This window comes from Rattus norvegicus, chromosome 11 (assembly GCF_021556685.1).
Source record: "Rattus norvegicus strain SHRSP/BbbUtx chromosome 11, alternate assembly SHRSP_T2T, whole genome shotgun sequence".
NCBI classification, from domain to species: Eukaryota; Metazoa; Chordata; class Mammalia; order Rodentia; family Muridae; genus Rattus; species Rattus norvegicus.
Genome location: NC_141544.1, coordinates 84,305,863 through 84,323,111, shown reverse-complemented (window position 1 = coordinate 84,323,111; position 17,249 = coordinate 84,305,863). Strand labels below are relative to the sequence as shown.

Genomic DNA, 17,249 nt, shown 5'->3' with positions numbered 1-17,249 from the left:
GGTTCAGATATGGGTGAACTACATCGATTTTTATCTTGTCTAGGTGGGCTGTTTATTTCTTTATAAATTGGCAATGGATTTATTGTGTGGATGCATTGTGGACTGAGAAATTAACATGTAAATCTAATTGCTAAATTACAAATTTCTGGAACTTTGATTCTACCAGGCTAAAGAGGACAGTGTGTGAAAAGAAAAGGCAAAGAGGCAGTTGGAGTGTGCGGATCTGGTTCTGTTGCCCGTGTGGAGTGGGAACACACAGGGCCTGCAGAAGGAGGGTTTTGTGTGTGTGTGTGTGTGTGTGTGTGTGTGTGTGTGTGTGTGTGTGTGTGTGTGTTAGGGACCACGTGGAGAGGGCGGCTAAAAGGGAGACAGCCGGGAGAAGGCGGCTTGCAGACCATAGAGTAGCAGCCGGAGTGAGCGGATCCAGCTCATGGGAACTGAGAGAAAATGTTCCTTTCTAACTTTTACCACGACACAGGAGGGCTTCTGGCTTGGAGTCTAGAGAGACAGAGAAAGAGGAAGGGGCAGCGATGAAGAGGTCATTTTGGACAGAGTGAGTTGGGACACCACACGGCAGCCTTCTGCAAGCTTCTGGGAGCCCAGTTTCCCAGACAAAGGCTTAGGGCACAGTGTTCTCTTCTGGTGCCTAGGGCAAGAGAACACAGGCGGGACGCAAGCTTACTGTGAGGACGCAGTGGGTGGCCCCCAGCAGCATGGCTTCCTCTCAGGTAACAACTCTTGTTATTTCTCCCACCCTCGCCACTGAGCCCCAGACTTCACATACATTCGCTGCGGCTGGTGTCACCCACATTTCAAAAGGGAACAAAGGCCAGAACGATGAGCTGCAGGTCTGAGTTCAAACCAGCCTATGTATTCATTCCTTCAGGAGAGAGGTACTGAGTCACATCACACTGTCCCTGTCCCCACACGGGGATCAGAAGGAAGTACAAGGAGTTACCACTAAAACGATCTTGCTGCAAAACTAATTTGTTTGTTTATTTAGTCATTAGGTTAACTCGGACTCTTTTTTTTTTTTTTAGATTTATTTATTTTATATATGTGAGCACACTGTAGCTGTCCTCAGACACACCAGAAGAAGGCATCAGATCTCATTACAGATGGTTGTGAGCCACCATGTGGTTGCTGGGAATTGAATTCAGGACCCCTGGAAGAGCAGCCAGCCATCTCTCCAGCCCTTAACTTGGACTCTTAACGACAAGGTAAATTCAAGGCTAACCTGGGCTACAAGAAACTCTTTTAAAAAGAGTTTTGATTTGAAGACCAACAAATTATGGCCTGGGGCGGGGGCAGTACTGGCCCACTGCCTGTTTGGTGGATAACATTTAATAGGGACACAGATAGGACACGGATGTGCGTTATCTATAGATAATTTTAGACTTCCACAGCAAAACAACAGCAACAACAAAAAAAAGAGTCACGGCCACCAATAACATATTACAATAACATGGTCACAAAGCTCAGTATGATTACCAGGTAGCCTTTGTAGAAAATGTTGCCAAGGCCTGGTCTAAAGTCAGAACCACAGAGGCCATGAGTAGAACAAAACATGGATTATTCAAACTGAAGAGGAAAAGGCTGTGAGGGAGCCCGGAAGCCTAAAGCTACAAGTAGAGTCTCCCTTGGGATGTGAGCGGTGGTTGCCAGCCCAGAGCACATCTCCCAGGTGGGTATGCTCAGATAGATGCTCATGTATTTTGAAAAGAAACCTTTTCATTCTCTTTCTAGAGCTGCAGAAGTCACTGTGGTCAGCCGGGCTCTGCTACTGCTGCTGTGTAGCCATAGGCCAATCTTCTTACCTGGGTACCTGACATCAGACATCTCTTACTGGACCGTCAGGCTGTGAGGGAACTTGTGAAGAGCCTAAGTGTCCTATGATCCCGGGTGCCTTCACAACGGTTATATGGATGTATAGACTGACCACCTTCAAGAGATTTACGTATATGCTCAGCCCTGCGTGCAAAATCATCTTGGTCCCTGGCTGAGCACGCTCAGTTCTCAGTAATTCTCTCTCATAAGCGCAACTTGGCGCCCTGAGGAGTCGTCGTGACAGCCAGGAATAGGTGGACATCGCAACCCTCTGAGAGAGACTCCAGTGTGGGTTCCCAGAGGCAGACGCAGCTGGGAAGTGGGAAGTAACTTGGGTTTGCACTTCAGGGCTGAACCATCAACCCCATCTCGCCTGGAGCCAGCACAAAGGGTTCGCAGTGTAGCCTCAGCCAGCTGGCCCAGTCCTGGTAAACAGCATGTTCCCTGCTCCCTCACCCTGCCTCCAGGAAACACCCCTTCTGCCTCCGCTTGGATGATGCTTTTCGGCTTACACCCTTGAACCCGCAACCCAAGCTGGGGGGGGGGGGGCGTGGAGGGAGGCCATGGCCCCGTCAGAGCAGTCCTCAGCACCTGGCTCGCTTTCTTCTACCCAGAGGCCAAACCCTCAGACACAAGAGAAACCAGAGCTGGCTCAGCTGGCCAGCACACAGGCTTCCTGTCCAAGTGTTTGCGGCTGGGCTTCCTGCTGGCGGAAGGGTGGCCTGCAGCTCTGCTCTGACATCCCCGGGTGGCGGCCAGGCACGTCCAGCTGGCACCCGACAGGGCTGCTGTGGCTACACTCCATGCAGCTGTCAGTCGGCATTCCCAGGGATGCTGGGGTCAGGTTGTGAGAACTGTAAAAGGGATCCTTTGGGAACAGAGGAAGCTGTGAATAAGACCCCAAAGTGCAGCTCAGGGCTTGTCCCGGGCAGCCAGCCAGAGGATGGTTCCCAGACGTGCCACACTCCAGATGGACTGACCCCTGTGTTTCCCAGAAGCCTACCTCCTCTATCACCTGCAAACCTCCACCCGTGTTCCTTTGTGGGTACACCATACAGCTTCCCTGCACCCTAGGAACACTGGTGACAGAGTCCAGGCACCAAGACTGTCCCTAGCTTTGATCTCCCCATCTTGAGAGATTTAATGCTGAGGAAAAATCAGCTACCCTGTCCCAAATGGAAACCGGAGAGTGTAAATATTTGCTGGGCCTACCGTGTTCATTTCGAGCTACGTGCGTTCCATAAACATCCATGGAGTCAATACGAGCATGGCAGAACTCAGTTTTAATAAGAAAATTATGCTGTCCCGTTGAGTAGCTAGCCTCTTGCTACTAGACCTTCCCAACAGACAACGTTCACAGATCGGTCAAAAAGGATCTGGGTAGATGAGCTCCAGGAGGCATGGTTTTCCCACAATGCCTGACAGAAAGCTCTAGAATGTCTTTGAAACACGGGTAGGGAGGTGAAAGAGACAGAGAAGGATGGAGGAGGGGGCTGTAGACTTTGAAGAGTAAATTCCTCCTTTGAGGGGGACGGTGGACAAGCCTGCTCTTGAGTACCATTTGTTGTTTCTGTGGTTATGAGATGAGAATTACAGGTGCCCACCCCAGAGTGCATCGTGATAACCACAAGGGAGGATAGGCAGCTCTCCTGTGGGGCATTTGTTTATGGGCACAAGCGAACTATCCCTTTGTCATTCATTTCTATAGAACCCCGAAAATGAGAGTCCCCATTTGAACAAAGACACAGAGCCCGAAGCTCGGAGATAACTAGTGCATCTGAGCGGACTCAAGTCTGAGCCCAGCATCATCCATATGTGCATGTCAATCAGTCTGTCTTACCTCTTCCTCAGATCTTGCTGTGATGGCCTATCAAAAGCATCTGGTGTTCCGTTAAGCACCAGACACTACTCCATCTTCTGAAAAATATGCAGGAAGCAGCAGGTCATTCTCCTAAAATGGCCCATCCCTCCCCACCTCATTCAGGACAGAGGTAACATTTGTATTATTAGTGATTAACAACTCTGGCCAACCTTCAAAGACAGATGTGCTTTCAATCCTGGCGGGATATTAGAGGGATGCTACGTTAACAGGTCTGTGACCTGTTCAGCCTCAGATTCAGGCCCTACCAGCCCAGCCATTTCATCTGATACATGGCTCTATTCTTGCCAACTATCATAGCCAAGGAACCTCTCACTGCCAGAGACCCAGGGATGAAGAGGAGGAGGAGGACCAGTCTCTTTCCTTTTGTTCGGCCACACTACCCCTAGAACCCTAACTCCTGCCAAGAAATCTGCACCAAGGTCCCCTTCCCCTCTGGCTTCTGGCAATGCCACGTTCTCTTTGGCCCTGTGGCCTGGAATGACAGCAGCTTCCTGTCTTGTGAGTCTCGGGCCGCTGTCCCCATGTGTCCCCATCACTTCCCACACCTGCATGACTGTTCTTCGTCTACTGGAGTTTCTGATGGGTTATGTTTTCTGAGTGAATTCCTTCTGGTTCTAAATCAGCATGACATGTTAAACCCCAGCCCAGAAACAGTCAAAATGACGGGAGGAACGAACGGATCTGGCTTGACAAAAAGACACACACAGTGCCCGGACAGGGAATGGGAGCTACACTGGTAGCTTGTAGGTCAGGCGCTATGTTGGGAGTCAGGATACCCTCTCAGACCCACCTGTACCCCATCCCCTCTCACACCTAGCTGCAGAAGGCTGAACTAGCCCTGGCATCCTCTAAAACTATGACACAAGAGTCCGTGCTTCTCAAGAACATGGGCCAGACCCTGTGACTCAGCGCTCTGGGCAGGCCAAGCTTCTGTGTCCTCGTCACCTCCTCCATTAGGATTTGGTGAGAAGGCCTCCCACAGTGATGTCATCGAAGGAAGCAGGTGTCTTTCCACTCAATCCCCTCCCCCAGGCTTGGAGTATCTGGAACACAGAAGGGACGACTCTCTAGTCGTCCTCTAGTCCCCCAACAAAGTATCTCCTTCCTCACCTGAGTGAGGGGTAAGCCTGGGGATGCCTAACAGCCTCACCCTGACATAGTCCCTGGGAAAAGGAAAATCACATCAAGAGAAGGAAGCTAGACCCTTAGCTCCAGGTTCACATGGTCCCATTGCACCACCATTGCTAAAGCTGTTACTTGTTTTATGCCGTGCCCATGGGCTCCTGCTGGGCACATCTGTACTGAGTGCTCTGCCAGGTCCTGGCAGTTTCAGAGATGGGCAACTAAGGTATAATAATAATAATAATAATAATAATAATAATAATAATAATAATAAATCCGAGGTTTGTATCCAAGATCCAACAACCAAAACTGACGTGACTGGTCATGTGACCCTTGCCACCTCTGCACTCTCATGTATAAAATGGACAAAATAAGCAGCAAGCTACAAAAGGGCTCGTGTAGGTAACTAGTTTGGCACAGGATGACTGTTCTCTTTTAATTAATTAATGAATAAATCCACTACACCCACAAGCTTGGGGAAGCCTCCAGAGTGTAACACACCGACCGCTAAGGGCTTGCTTCTGTAACACCAAACCTGTCACAAAGCCTCTCACCCCAGAATAAGGTTTTTAAAAGAGAGAAAAAAGAAAGAAAGAAAGAAAGAAAGAAAGAAAGAAAGAAAGAAGGAAGGAAGGAAGGAAGGAAGGAAGGAAGGAAGGAAGGAAGGAAGGAAGGAAGGAAGGAAGGAAAGAAAGAAAGAAAGAAAGAAAGAAAGAAAGAAAGAAAGAAAGAAAGAAAGAAAGAAAGAAAGAAAGAAAAGCTTGTTCTTTCTGATTTGGGTGATAGCAGCCTGACCTCGGAGGCATCCCACGCGCACCCTCTGTCCCCCTGAGCCTGGCTGACACCCCTCCTGGCCGGATGTGCGCGCAAAGGGCCGAGGTTGGGAGCGTTTCCGGGACGGCTGGGTCACAGTGTGGCTCTGCAGTGTCTGGCAGCCCCACCCTTCCTGGCAGCCAGACCTCCTCCTCCTCCTCCTCCTCCTCCGGCCTCTGAAAGCCTGCCAGCACCCGGGAGGGAGAGCAGGCCCTGGAGACACCAGGTCCAGCTCCGCGGGGAGGGCAGGAGTCCGCAGAAGGGAGCCGGCGCTCCTCCCGCCCTCCTGACCTGCCACGCACACGCATCTCAGCAAGTGCCGAGTGCTCCTCCTAGTGGGGAAGGAAGGATGCGCGACCCTGGCTTGCTACCCTCCTGTGGGCAGCTAAAACCAAGGGCTCCTTCCCAGGCCTGAGAGATGGCCACACTAGCGGGTCTCACCCCACCTCACAGTGCCAAAGGCCCATTCATATCCAGTGCCTTTTGAGTGTGGCACACTTTTAGGGCCCGTTTTACAGATGAGAACACTGTGAGTCGGTCTCAGGCCCCAACTGCCACTGTTTTCTTTGCATCAGTGTGTTATTCTCAAAATTGACAAGCAAGACTTGACCACCTGTCTCATACCCATGACCCATGCTTTTCCACCTGGTCACATACAGACCTCACACCATCTTGAGAATGGACCTGGTTCTTTCTTTGCCCTTTGCCCTTAACCACTAGAAACACTGGGGATGTCCTAATTAAAAACCTTTTGGCTGACTGATCACAGCTGACCCTTCAGAGCCAGCCCCTCCCCTTCCAACAACCCACCTAACCCCACCAAAGCAGGAGAGAGGGGCTTTCAGCTTACTGTGGGCAGAGTGAGTTCCAAAAGTTGCCTCTGGATAACTCTACCATATACCAAGGGCTCAGCCTGATTCACAGGCTACAGGGAGTAGGGTGTGTCTCCAGCCCTGTCAGTAGAAACCACAGAAGTCTGCAGGCTGTCCCTTGGAGAGCCTCCAAGCCCCTGTCCTCACCACTGCCCATGGTAGAGAGAAGGCATTTTGGAGTAAGTCACTCAACAAGGAGGGGAGGTGACCCTTGTTCAGAAACAGAATGAAGCCACATGCTGCCTTGGGGACCAGTCCTGGAGGTCTGGTCTGGAGACCCTAGCTGGGAGGTTCTTGGAAGCCACAGGAGGAGGAATGTCCGCTGCCCACCATCCCCAGCTGGGATCCTGTCACGGGACCACACTGGGCCTGAGCTCAAGGACAGAACAGGCAGGCAGTGAGCTGTGTTTTCTGGGAAGGCAGCCAGTCCTTGTGCCCTCAGGCTTCCGGGCACTGAGAGTGGTGGAGCAGGCACTGGCTACCTCAGCTCCCTCCTCCAGGCTGAGTGGGCACACCCTGCTTCTGGTGCCAGAGAGCCACAAACACTCAGTTCCCTGCTCTGGAGGGGAGGAGAGACACGGTGGAGACTCAGAGCCACACCTGTGCCCAGAAACGCACAAAGTACAAGCCTCTGGTAGCTGATCCCAAGTGAGTCCTATCTCCCCTACCTGGCTGAGCTGTCTGAGGGCAAGGAAGAAACTTTTGGTGTGGCCTCAAAAGATGCCAAGATCAGCCAGGTTGTGGTGACTTGTGCCTTTAATCCCAGCACTCTGGAGGCACATGGGAGGCAGAGGCAGAGGCAGAGGCAGAGGCAGAGGCAGAGGCAGAGGCAGAGGCAGAGGCAGAGGCAGAGGCAGAGGCAGAGGCAGAGGCAGAGGCAGAGGCAGAGGCAGAGGCAGAGGCAGAGGCAGAGGCAGAGGCAGGTGGATATCTGAGTTTGAGGCTAGCCTGGTCTACAATGATTTCCAGGACAGCCAGAGCTCCACAAAGAAACTCTGTCGATAGATAGATAGATAGATAGATAGATAGATAGATAGATAGATAGATAGATAGATAGATGACTAGATAGATAGATGACTAGATAGATAGATAGATGACTAGATAGATAGATAGATGACTAGATAGATAGATGACTAGATAGATAGATAGACAGATAGATAGATAGATAGATAGATAGATAGATAGATAGATAGATGATTAGATAGATAGATAGATAGATAGATAGATAGATAGATAGATAGATAGATAGATATAGATGGATGGATGGATAGATAGATAGATAGATAGATAGTTGGATAGATGGACGGATGGATGATGGATGGATGGGTATGCAGCACTCTAATCCTAGGTGGTATGCCATGTACCTGTAGGCACATCTCATTTCTCCTAATCCCAGCCTCAGTTTCCCAGATGTGCTAACCTTCCTGGTTGCTTAAAGCCTAAGAGCCTGAGCTGTATCTGGATGCACCTGAAGCATAGCTCTCCCACGAGGGCCACGGTTTCTTGGTGTCAAAGAATTGAATGTAGTCTTATTAACCTATGGTGGGGGGGAACGAAAATAAGGGTTGGTGTGAGCTTCTGAGCAGAGACTTGGGCTCTTGACAGGTATTATACGAGAACCCGAAAAGGAAGAGGCCTACTAGTTTCTGGTAGCTGCCCCAGCAGGTGTCCTGGACCACTAAGGACAAACCGTAGATGAGTCTGGAACTCATTGATTCCTCACTGGGCCACTCAGCACACACTTGGCAAGTTGCTTGCCTCAGATGGTCTCAGGAGGTGAAGTCTGAGGGCCTCAAGTAGTTCGAGCCAGCTCAGGACGGTTGTCTTTTATCGGTAAAGGGCTCTCCTGTATGAGGGACTACCCTACAGCTGACTGGCAAGGGCCCTAAAGTGAAGAGCTGTAGAGACCAGGTCTGGATTCCTTGAGAAAAGAACTTTCTAGAAGCTATTTTCTAACAGACTAGACTGAGGTCATGGGCAGTGCGCTTCCAGTCACTAGGAGTGTTCATCTGGATCTGTGATGGTGGTAGGGTGAGTCTATGAAGAGATGATGAGTCAAGGGCGTTAGCCAATCCTCCCTTGTCCTGGGGATTCCTGGCTTCTCTGTTCTCCATGAGCTGCGAGGCTGTCCCTGGTATTAATTAGCAAGCACTGCCTAAGAGGTTATTCAGAACACGAGTGCTTGGCCAGATCACACTGTGCAGACCGCCTGAAGTGTTACACATCTTGTACACATTATTCCAAGTAGGAGGGACCGGGAATCTATCAGGACAGGCAGTTTAATGGGTTATAAACGGTTCTGTTTCCACGCAGCTCTCCATATATCTCTTTCCCTTTGCTGTGTAAGAGGAGCTCACGCTTAAGGCCGTAGAGCCTGTGGCCTTCGAAGTGCCAGGAAAAACAAGACCAAGTATGAAGAGAACTTACCCCAGAGTGTGGCAAACCAGCTCTTCAGGGCTGGGTGGTCCCCAGGTTGCCACGTATGAGTTTGGTGCATGGTGTTCACCTGCCAAAATCCACACTCCAGTCACATTAAGTCATCGAGGGAAGGTGCTAGGCAGTGGCTGGTTTCTAAGGAGACACTGGGCCATTTGAGGGGGGCTACAGCCCCAATGGCTATGGCACAGCTTCCTACCATCAAGTCATCCCTGTCGGCCTGGAACTGGGCCAACAGATGGGCAGCTGCAGACCAGCTGTTGGCCTGAGCAAAACCAGCAAGCGAGAGCCATGACATGGAGAAGCAGTCTTCATCTAAAAGGAGGCCCAGCCCAGACCCCCCAGAAAAGTGCAGCTCCCATGGAAGGGTACTGTGTTTCTTCAGGCAAATGAATCTCGACAACCGGATTACATTGTATCTTGTTTTCATCTAGCCCATAATAGCCCAGCACTGGAGTAGCCGACCACTAGGTGCCATGGTCGGACGTCACACAGGAGAGGAACAGCAGAGGACCGTCCAGGAAGTGGCTTCCCAGAGGCCCAAAGCATCTTATCTGAGGGCTGTCCTCCAGCACCTCCACAGCAGGTCAGATCTAGATCAGCACCCTTCACAACAGGTCTCTTCCCACCCAGGCCCTGCTTCACGTGAACTAGAAGGAGATATGAATGATGCAGCACACGCTGCTATGGGGACCCAACATATGTGGTCCTCTCCCAAACCCTTCCCTCTCCCCTCTCCCTCCCCACTCCTCTTTCCTCCCCCTCTCTCTTTCTCTCTGCTAATGCTGCTGGCCCCAGTTGCCCTGTTGTTCATCATGCTATCCCTCTAACTAACCTCCTCTTTCTGCAGCCTGACCGTGAGTCTGTCCTCATCTCCAGGGCCATCTCAGAAAGCCTTTCCTGCCTGCTCTGTCATTACCTAATGTATTTCTTTCGAGAATGTCCTCTTGTTGTTTGTTTGTGTATGTGTAGCATGCACATGTGTGTGTGTATGTGTGCACATGTGTACATGTTTACTTTTCTTCCTATTAACATTTAAATGCCAGTAAAACAGACTGTGGTGGGGAAAACCCAATCTGGGGCCTGTTGCCAGGAGAAGGGACAGGTGACAAGGGCCAGAGCAGAGTGGCAGGGTGGGACAGCCTTGTGAAACTGTGATCGTAAGGAAATGATGTCTCCAGGCCCATTCATCCTGAACTGTAAAACTCTAATTTCAAATCCTTTCTGGGACTGCCGGCCCGAAAGCCTAGGCCCTCTTCACCAGCTCCCTTCAAACTCTCGTTAAGGATCCACAGATGGCTTCCATGGATTGGAATGGTTAGTCCTCTCTCCCTCCCTCTCTCTCTCTCTCTTTCTGTGGGGGGTGGTATGAATATGGGTGGTTTGAAAATGTGTGTGGTGTGTGTGAATGTGTGTGGTGTGTGCATGAGAGTGTGTGTGGTGTGTGACATGTATGTAAGAATATGTGTGTGAGAGTTTGTGGTGTGTATGTGAATGTGTGTAGTGTGTGAATATACGTGTGATGTGTGTGTACGTGTGTGAATATGTGTGTGGTATGTGTTTGAGTGTGTGGTGTGAGTGTGACTTGTCTATGAGAATGTGTATATGAGAGTGTATGTGACTCTGTGTGTGTGGTGTACGCGGGTTTGTGATATATGTGTTTGTGAGTGTATGTGTGTGTGTGTGGTGTGTGTGCTGTGTGTTTGTGCCATGTGAGTATGCATATGTGTGGTGTGCCTGTGTAAATATGTGTGTGAGTGTGCACGGAGTGAGTATGTAAATGCATGTGAGTGTGTATGTGTGTGGTGTGGTGTGTGTGACTTGTGTGTATATGTGGTCTATGTGTGAGAGTGTGTATGAGTGTGTGTGTGATATGTGTATATATGGTGAGTGTGTGAGTCAGTGCATGTGTGACACACAGGAGTGTCATGACAGTCTACCCACAACACAGATTCTTCCCTCATCTAAGCATCTGTGTAAGTGCACACTCATGCACTCAATGGAGGCTCGAATGACTCCATTCCTTCACCTGAAATCCCTCCCTGTGGACAGTGACCGACACGAGAACCTTCTAAAGAACCAATCATCGGGTTGGGGATTTAGCTCAGTGGTAGAGCGCTTGCCTAGGAAGCGCAAGGCCCTGGGTTCGGTCCCCAGCTCCGAAAAAAAAAAAAAAAACAATCATCTTGCCTTCTCTTAAAAGCCAAGGAATGGAAAAGACATGTGTTACCCTGGGAGGTGCAGTTGACCAAGGAATACCCCCCTTTCTCTCTGGGAAAATACACCTGCTCTCCAATAAGCTGAGTGGTTTGATTTTGGTTGTGATCACAGTAGACGCCCATGGCCTTGCCTGGTTGGGTGGCAGAGTTGATAGGAGCTCAGAGTAGAAGCTTGTCAGACTCTGCCCCTGGGAAAGTCCCTTCCCCTCTCCCAGCCTCAGTTTCCTAACCATAAAATAAAGGGATGGATGGTTGGCTCTAAGGAAACTAGTCTCCGACCTTTTCCTCACAGCCATGAGTGAGCCTATTCCTGCCTTCCGCCCATCCTCCTGCTGCAGACTCGAGCATTTTACAGCCCCATGTGTCTCTTTATATCATGGTGAAGAAGAAGGAATTGTCTGCCACTGAATTCACCAGTGAGAATGTAGGAGTATCTGATGGGAGAAAGCCCCTTCCTGCCAGCCGTCTGCCAGTGCTGCTCACTGGGCCAGGTACAGTGTCAGCAGCTGACAGTCTTGGCTGGCTGGCAAGCGGCCTCACCAATCCCACCTCCTCTTCCCTTCCTCTCTGTCCCTGCTTAGACGGCTCTCAGGACTTCCTGACAAGGCAGTGTGCCCACAGCCAAGGTCCCCAGTGCACTGCTGCAAACTGAGGAAAGTACAAAAGTCCACTGGAACCAGACAGTGCACCCTCTGCCATCCATAGTGGGGGCAATGGGGAGGGAACGAGGAACATGGCCTGGCACAGGGAAGAGGCAGAGGGGGCTGCTGTCACCTTTGTCTCCAGGAACAGCTGAGAATGGTCACCAATAAAGATTATTAGTAAAGAATGAGAGAAAGCAGCCTGAGCTAAGAAACTGCGGGCTCTGTGGCAGGAGAGGAAGCAAAAGAAAATGCCTCCTGCCTTCAGGCTTAGGGTCTCCTCTGGTCCAAACCCCAGCCTCTGCGTAGTCACCCCATCGACAAGCAGCTGGCCATCACTGGATTGTCCTTGGTTAAGCCTCAAACTCCAGCTTTCAGCCAGTTCCCTGAGGGTCATCCAGAGAGAAGCAGAACTTGACCCAACCTCAAGAAGCTAGGCCCCCAAGGGCGACCACTGGCACAACACCCCCACCCCCACCCCTACACAGGAAGACCCTTGCTTAACACACAGCAGGAGACACAGAGCCTGGAGGGCACAGGGCAGTTGCCCCCCTCCCCAAGATCTTGGCGGCTGGCCCATCAGGGTTGGCAGTGGCTCAGCTGGCCTCAGCACACTCCCCTGGAAAGGGATCCCTGCTACTCACTTCTACCCTCCAGCTGGCCTGCAGCTTGACAGAGCTATTGGCTCAAACCCTTTTTCTTTTTAACCTTTCCCTCACCACCGACACCACCACTTCTGGTGAAAAAGGTTTGTAAGATACTCTGTTAGACCTTTTAAATGTCTTTATTCTTTAGGAAAATGCTGTAAATCACAATGGTTTCAGTGTCTACAGGGTTCAGGCAGGCCTCTTTCAGAGTCTCCAGTTTGGGGCAAGAAGATTCGGACCTTCCAAAATCCCATAGCACCATGCAGAGGGTCAGGTAAGGAGCCAAGGACCTGGTAAAGTACTATTTACTACCCAAGGCCTTGCTTTTCCCTGGAGCTTCCCTGAGGCCATGAAGCACAGGGAGGGGCCAGGACCTTTGAACCTCACATCTAAGGCCTAAAGATGTGAGGTAACAAGCTTGGGGAACCCCCAAGGTGGAGCGCAAGGACCTTTTAAATAACTTCAACTTCTCACTGGGAAGCACGGTGAATTCACATCTGCCTCCTGGACAAATTGTTGTCTCCCTCTCCTACTATGAGGGAAAGAAAGTGCTAGAACTCGGGACACTCTGAAAACAGCTTCTAGGGTTGAATAAAACCACAACTTCTAGGCAGTTGTCTCCCGAGGGGTCATTTCCTTGGATCAGGGCTGGGATTCAAACACCAGCCCGTCTGACTTAAAAGCCTGGGTTGCAACCGCATGGTCTGGTGCAGAGTGTCTTGTTGGCACCTGCACCAACAATGTCTCATGTAGAAGAAGGAGGAGGACACGGTCCACAGTGAGCATGGGCAGGTGGCTCAGTATTGGTTTACCTCTGGGGAGCCCCATGATCACCACAGATCTGTACTTACTGTCTGTATCCAGGAGTCGTCCAGAAGCCGCACCTTGACCCAACTCTGAACAAATGGGAAGAACAGATTTTATAGCACTTACTTCCACAAGCGTCACTTGGAGGACACTTCCAGCGGTGAAAATGGGCCTTGGAAAGAGTGGTGCCATCTCAGTCATGGCCACTCAGGTAGAGACTCAGCTGAGTCCTCTCCACGAGCAAGCAGAGTGGGTCCAGAATCCTCTCTCTCCAGCTTGCTCCAGAGGCCCCCAGGGAGTCCATTTTGAAGCCTGTCTTGCAGGAATGGGTCCCCTCTTCCTCTCCCTACACTGGGACATGTACCTGCACACTTAGTGCTCTCTATAAAAGGTAGCTGGGGTAGACAGCCTCATTTCTAAGGCCCAAAGATAGCAGGTAACAAGCTTAGGGAACCCCATGGTGGAAGTTACTACCTCTGTAGTAACTTCAACTTCTCACTCATTCAATGAGTACCTACTATGTGCCAGCCATTGCAGAAGGCTAGAGAGAAGACAGTAGGAAAGGCCTTCATTCTACGCAGGCCTGGCCCTTGCAACTGGCAGACTACCCCTGGCTGAAGGCTGAGAGAAGGGATGACTGAAGGATGGACAAGCTTCAGTAGAGGTCTGGTGGGATGAGCAGTTGATTATTTGAGGCACCCCACCGAAAACCCTCACATAGAGGACACTGAGGCAAGACACTGAGAAAAGAGGGTGTCTGATGATGACATTGGCAGGGATGGTCTGGAACAGTAGTTCTCAACCTATGGGTCATGGCCCATTGGGGGGGCGGGTATACATATCAGAAATCCTTCATATCAGATGTTTACATTATGATTTCATAACAGTAACTGTGAATGGTTTGTATATGCTTGTCCCAGGGAGTGGCACTATTAGAAGGTGTGGCCTTCTTGGGGTAGGTGTGCCATTGTGGGTGTGGGCTTTAAGACCCCTATCCTAGCTGCCTAGAAGACAGTATTCTGCTAGCAGCCTTCAGATGAAGATGTAGAACTCTCAGCTCCTCCTGCACCATGCCTGCCTGAATGCTGCCATGTTCCTGCCTTGATGATAATGGACTGGACCTCTGAACCTGTAAGCCAGCCCTAACTAAATGCTGTCCTTATAAGAGTTGTCATGGTCGGGCTGGGGGTTTAGCTCAGTGGTAGAGCGCTTACCTAGGAAGCGCAAGGCCCTGGGTTCGGTCCCCAGCTCCGAAAAAAAGAACCAAAAAAAAAAAAAAAAAAAAAAGAGTTGTCATGGTCATGGTGTCTGTTCACAGCAATAAAATAGTAGCAAAATTACAGCTATGAAGTAACAACAGAAATAATTTTATGGTTTTATGGTTGAGGGTCGCCATGACACGAGGAGCTATTTTAAAGGATCACAGCATCAGGATGGATGAGGACCGCTTGGCAGTGGTAGTGGGACCCTGGCCTCAGCTCCCTACACTCCAGTAGGTGGATTCACTTCAAAGCTGTTCTGAGGTCATTTCCTCACCTTTGGGATGAGAAAAGGATTCCTAGCACCGATCGCATATCTATCACAACCATATCTTGGCATCGTTTTCTGGTAGGGGCAACCTTTTACCTCACTATACCCCTTCAGGATATGATCAGACCCCTCACTTCGTCTCTCAGCCTTGGCCATCCTCTCTGGTCTCTTGGTTACTGTTGCATGTGCCCAAGCGAGGATTTATAGTACTGGGCGTCCACTATGGAAGCCAGCATCAAGTTAATAGAATGGATCTTACCCCAGAGCAAAGGCTCTAGAAACTCACGAGCCTGCAACCACCTCACTCAAGAAAACCCAGGACAGAGGTCAAACAGGTAAACAGTCTCAGCTTCTACCCCCGAGGTGGTTTCCTTCCTTGTTTACCTGTCTGGAGTTCTGGATGGCCTGCCAACAGCAGCTGGGATCAGGGTGTCAGTGGGTAAGAAAAAGTGCCTGCTATAGAGAATAACACAATTCAGTTTTCCTGGGTTGTGACATTGTGCCTGACCCATGGCCAACATGGCCTCTGCTGCAGGTGACACAGATGACACCCAGGTTGAGGTTGAGGCTGGCTGTCACGCAGAGATGAACAGGTACACGTCTAGGGGCCCGGACATCCCACCCATGGCCCTCTCAGCAGGCCTGTTGAGGCTCCCGTCATGCCTGCCTCCCCCTGTGTGCGTATCCCCCCTGGGTTCCTTAACCCGCACAGCCTTCTCAGGCAGCTGGGGCGAACTCAGCATCCCAGACCTCAAAGCCAAGGCGCTAAGCTGGAGGCTGACTGTTTCCTGGCTGCCTGCCCAGCCTTCTTCTTGGGAGTCAGCTCAGCCGGTGTGAAAGGGAGCATGGATCTGCAGACTCATTCGCAGCCCACAGGGCTTCCTCTAGTTCACCTCTGTGCTAAATTAGTAGGGGATTTTACAGGACCTGGGATCCGGGTCACACTGCCAACACTATTGGTCCAAGCCACGAAGAAAGAAAGGGTTCAAATAGGATTTAAGTGATACAGAGGGATTCCCCCATCTACTACAAATATCACGTGACCTCAGGGCTAGAAAGGACTTCCCCACCTACAGCTGGGGCCACTGTGAACCCAATGACTCAACTCTTAAAATGGAGACACTGGGTGGCAAAATAAGCTTCCAAGTTCCAGGTGACGTGCAACTATTGCGGGGATGGGGGTGGGGGAGGGGAATATCAAGAATAGTGACAGATTTAGTATCTTGGATCACTGGAGAGAAGAACAGTGATTAAAGTCTACTGTGGTGGCTTAAGTGGGAATGCCCCCCCCCCCCCGTTGGTGAACTGTTTGGGCAGGATTAGGGGGTGTGGCCTTGTTGGCGGAAGTGTGTCACTGAGAGTGGACTTCAAGGTTTCAAAAGCCCACACCAGACCCAGACACTCTCTCTCTCTCTCTCTCTCTCTCTCTCTCTCTCTCTCTCTCTCTTGTTTTCACTTACCACCTAAAGCTTTCAGCTACTGCTCCAGTCCGTCTCCTTCCCACCATGATGACAACAGACTAACCCTCTGAGACTGTAAGCCAGCCCCAATTAATTGCTGTCTTTTATAAAACCTGCATTGATCATGGTTTCTGTTCACAGCAATAAAACTCTAAGAAAAAAAAAAAAAAAAAGGCTTGCCTTGGTCAGGATGCGTCTTCACAGCAGTAGAACAGTAACCCAAGCCCCATCCGACTCCAGTCAAACTTGGTGGATAAATGCTCAAGCCCCACAGCGATGCCTCGGGCCCCTCAGCAACAACAAGGCCATGAGCCTCCTGGCTGGGGGAACAACAGAAAAACCACTTCCTTCTGGAGAGTGAGGAACCACAGCCGCCCTACACAGAAGCCTAGCAGGCAGTGGGATGGGGCTCCAGACCCGAGCCCACACAGCTGTGCTTTAAGCCAAGCCAAGACGGGGTAGATGGAAAGGAGCTGGGAGAGAGCCAAGAAGTGAGAGCTGAGGCAGCTGGACCAGGAATGACTGGGGGGATCTGGAGTTAGTCTGGAAAAGCTCACCAAGGTCACCGGGGGCCTCTGGTAAGCCAGGAGGCAAAGCACATGGAGACTGTAGAGACCCTGACACTGGGTACAGAGGAAAAGAGGGCGGATGGTAAAAAGCTACACCTCACGAGTGACAGGTTCCTTCTTCCCATAACCTTTGCTTAAGTTCAAATAAATAAATAAATAAATAAGTCAGTCATGCTTACTTCATGAACATGTTCTGTACAAAATTGAGACTTGACACAGACGGGTTAAACCTCTTATATTAGCCTCTCGGGTTGGAGAGATGGCTCAGTGGTTAAGAGGCACTGACTGCTCTTCCAGAGGTCCTGAGTTCAAATCCCAGCAACCACATGGTGGCTCACAACCATCTGTAATGGGATCTGGTGCCTTCTCCTGGTGTGTCTGAAGATAGCTACCGTGTACTCATATAAATAAAATAAATATATCT

General features: G+C 50.5%; 1 long non-coding RNA gene across 1 annotated transcript in view; it reads right to left on the bottom strand.

Annotated features, from left to right (window-relative positions):
- Positions 1-1,053: 1,053 nt before the first annotated feature.
- LOC134481015 (uncharacterized) overlaps positions 1,054-17,249 on the bottom strand; it is a 29,410-nt gene continuing 13,214 nt past the window's right edge. Inside the window, exons 4-8 of the long non-coding RNA XR_015633131.1 lie at positions 15,181-15,252; positions 13,311-13,355; positions 8,944-9,022; positions 3,668-3,744; positions 1,054-2,713 (exon numbers count right to left, since the gene is read on the bottom strand). This is a non-coding gene — a long non-coding RNA (uncharacterized LOC134481015). The remainder of the gene's footprint in view (positions 2,714-3,667; positions 3,745-8,943; positions 9,023-13,310; positions 13,356-15,180; positions 15,253-17,249) is intronic.